The sequence below is a fragment of the Chrysochloris asiatica genome, unplaced genomic scaffold (genome assembly GCF_000296735.1).
Source record: "Chrysochloris asiatica unplaced genomic scaffold, ChrAsi1.0 scaffold00295, whole genome shotgun sequence".
In the NCBI taxonomy this organism is placed as follows: domain Eukaryota; kingdom Metazoa; phylum Chordata; class Mammalia; order Afrosoricida; family Chrysochloridae; genus Chrysochloris; species Chrysochloris asiatica.
The window spans coordinates 1036409-1040734 of record NW_006408813.1 but is presented as its reverse complement, the minus strand read 5'-3'; positions in this window follow the sequence as shown (position 1 = coordinate 1040734).

Here is a 4326-nt window from a genome sequence, read left to right as displayed (position 1 = left end):
CCTTTTCATATACACAGATTTTGTGTGTGTGCGTGTATGTATGTAGGATGTTTTGTCAATTTCAAATTGCAGCAAATACTTCTTGTTCTGTTTTACCTTGTAGGGTTCTTATGAGACTATAATGAGATCAAGTTATGTTAAACTGCTTTGAAAATAGTAGAAAATATGCTACAATTGAGAGTGATTGCTGTCACCATCTTTTCCTTTGAGCTCTAGATAGTATTTATGCCATAGGAAGAATGTTGCACTATGTAACTTCTAAATTGTGATAATTTGCTAAAAGGTAAATACTTTTCCAATGAATGTAACAAACATTCACAATGTTCATCACACAGGTTCTCAGCTCAGTAGCATCACTAGTGTTGATGTCTCCCAGTGTGATAACTCATGGGTCACATTCCGCCCCCACTCCATAGACTTCCTCTTACACAGGATCATGCAGAATTCTTAGTCATCTTTATTATCAATTTCAATCATACATTATGTGATTTATATAGTTTTAAATTATTAAATATTTTCTTAGATTATATGAATACTAACAACAAAATTGTTTTGTAAAATCTCCCTACATTGAATGGAATTAACTGAGTAGAAGCCTTTTAAATTTGTTCTCCTTTTCCTTTAATGACTACTTAATTTCCAAAAAAAGTTATATTGGTTCACAAATACTAACTACCACAATATGGTAGCGAAAACACCAGTAAATTTAATCAATTCAGTGACTGTAGAAAACCAACCACGTGTGCTTGTAGTGTGTGCAGACAAAACCATGTGATTTGAAACATCATTGTAATTCAATAATAATGACAGCTCTTACCAGTGCACATGAGAACATTAAAGTAAACTAGCATAGAGTTTTAGCCTTGTAAGTATATTGATACATATCAGCTGGGCTTAAGAAAAAATGTTAAAAGAAACTACAAAGATTTAAAAAATTATTTAAAAGAAATTTCTGCTAAAACACCATACAAAAATTTTATAGACAGTCAGTTTGGTGTCATCTCTCTGAAAGTGCCATCCGGGTGGTCTGTACCCCCAACATCCAACCCCAAGCCCCCAATCTCCACTAGTGATGTCACTATCTCAGATTGCTCTCAAACTGGTCTCTCATTAAACTCTGGTTTAGCTCTATGCTTCAAAAGTATAAAGAAATAACGAAGTCTCCAGACCAGCTTTGGCAAAGGGGAAGGATGGATAGCATCATAGGCAGGAGGAAGTGGGAAATGGACTCTTTTTATCAGTTACTTCTGGAAAAATGTGACGGGGAGAGGAAAAAGACTTGGATACCATTTTCTTTGGTAAAAGGTAATTATATTACTATATATCTTTATTCCAAAATGTTGTTTAAAATATTCTTCAGAAAGTGCGGTGGTGTCTGTCCCTTAATCTAAGGTGATATTTAATGACCTCAAATCATTGTTATTGATACGAAGGAATATTAGCTACCCAAAGCTGTAAGAATCCATTCGTAACCAAAATGAAATGGTAGACCTGCTTGGTATGGCTATATTCAAAGACCTTGTTAAGTGCTGTCGAATCAGTTCTGACTCATAATGACCCAATATAGGGTTTCCAAGGAGCAGCTGATAGGTTTGAACCTCTGACCTTGTGGTTCAAAGTCCAGTGCTTATCTAACAGTACCACACCAGGATTCAAAGAACTTAGTAAGGTTTTATTCAAAATGACTGGCCATGTTGTCCTGCATTCCCACATTCAGGAAGAGATTGCACCATCAGAGGGAGTTTATGGGTTTCCCTGGAGCATAAATGCTCTCCTTCACCTTCCGTAAAACTTTAGACATTATACATTGATTCCTTAAAACTACCACATGTACACTTACTGTGGACTGCTGAACTTTCACTGGATGGACATTTGGAGACATCACATGAGGATGCTGCCCATTTCAGCAGCATTGCCTCATGTGATGTTGTCAAATGTTAGTGCAATTGGTCTTTTCATATTCAGTCTTTATTTTATAAAAGTGAATAGAATAGAAAGCAGAATAATAAAGGTATTGATACTAGTAAAAATGTACCCAGTTCTCCTATATATATAAAATGATTGAGATAAAGATGCAAATCATTACATGAACTCGTCAGTAATCATTAATCTTCATATTTGGATTTATACCAAATCCACTGGAGGCTCAATTGTGAGAGAAAATAACACAATTACAGAACACAAAATGCTGTGAATATATCATTACAGATTGATCAGAATTTTTCAATAGCATTTGTGATTTTCTGATAATGGAATACTCCCACCCTCTGGTAGCGTAGTGTTTACAAATTGGGCTGTCAACTGCAAGGTCAGCAGTTCAAAACTACCAGCTGTTCCATGGGAGAAAGATGAGGCGTTCTGCTCCTGTAAAGATTTACAGTCTTGGAAACCCGGTGCAAGGTCGCTATGAGTCGGAAATGACTCCACAGCACACAGCCACCACCACCACTGTATGTAATACAAGTTCTGACACATTCAAACTTCTATATGTGTTTTTTGGGGATTTATTAGACATGAAAGCAGAAAACTGTGTAGCCATCAGGATTCATGGCATCAGCTCCAATCTAGCTAGTTTTTTCTCTGTCTCATAAACATAAAATATTCAATCCTTGAATCATACTGTTTCTCTGACTTTCTCTTTCTTTTCCTCCTCAGATTTTGATCCAGCATTCCAATTCCACCTCCTCCAGATATAGACTGACCTGACCATACCAGCCTTTATCCTTCACTCCCTTTTCTGAATTGCTCCCATAGCAAAAGGTAGTACTTAAAGACATACTGGCTTGAAAACATAGTGATTAGTTTGTATTTTAATGCCATTTCCATAATTGAATTATCTGGGGTAAAAATGAATCTTTTGCCTTTTCTGTAATCCTAACATAGTATCAAGACTACCACTTGTCTGTCAGTTTATCATACTGGGGTGGCTTGCATGTTGTGATTCAGGAAACTATGTCATGAGTATTTTGAACACCAGTAGGGTCACCCATGGGGAAAGGCTTCAGTTGACCTACCAGATGAAGAGAGACTATGGAGGAGACATGAAATACTTCCAAATATTTAGTCACTGAAAACCTTATGAATAACAGTGGAACATGGTCAGCACAAGAATATTGAATATTGAAACATGATGAAGATCACCAGAATATTTCCAGACATTGTACTGGAAGATGAGCCACTCAGGTTGGAAGGCACTCAAAATCAACTGGGGAAGAGCTGCCTCCTCAAAGTAGAGTTGACCATGATGACATGAATGGAGTAAAACCTTTTGGACCTTCATTTTCTGATGGGGAACAACTCAAAATGAAGATAAACAGCTGTAAGTATCAATTAATAATCAGAACAGGGAATGTATAAGTATGAATCTAGGAAAATTAGAAATTTCCAAAAATGAAATGGAATACATAAGAAATTGATATTCTAGGCATTAGTGAGCTCAAAGAGACTGCTGGTATTGACCATTTTGAATCTAACAAGCACATGGTTTACTATGCTATGAATGACACATTGAAGAGTAATGGCATCACATTCATCATCAACAAGAACAGTTCAAGATTTGTCTTGCAGTGCAATGCTACTTGTGATAAGATAATATTCAAACATACAAGGAAGACCAGTTCATACTACTATTATTCAAATTTATGCACCAACACTAAAGCCAGTGATGCTGAAATTGAAAAATTCTACCTACTTCTTCAGTCTAGAAATGATCAAACATACAATCCAGATGTATTAATAATTACTGACAATTGGAATGCAAAGCATGGAAACAAAGAGGAAGGATCAGTAATAGGAAAATATAGCCTTGTTGGTAGAAACAATGCTGAAGAATGTATGATAGAATTTTGCAAGACCAACAATTTATTCATTGCAAATGCCTTTTTAAAATAATATAACCTTACCAGATGGAATATGTTGTTGTTGTTGTTGTCAGGTGCCATGGAGTTGGAACCGACTCATAGCGACCCCATGTACAGCAGAACAAAACAATCAGAAATCAAATTGAATACATCTGTGGAAAGAGACTTGGAGACGCTCCATATCATCAGTGGAAACAGGGCTAGGAGCACACTGTGGAACAGACCATCAATTGTTCATATACAAGTTCAGGCTAAAGCTGAAGAAAATGAAAAAAAGTCCACAAGAGTCTAAATATGACCTTGAATATAACCGACCTGAATTTAGAGATCATCTATACAACAGATTTAATTCATTAGACACGAAACACCAAAGATCAGAAGAGTTGTGGAATTACATCAAGAACATCATACAAGAAGAAAACAAAAGGTCATTAAGAAGACAAGAAAAAAGGAAAAGGCCAAAATA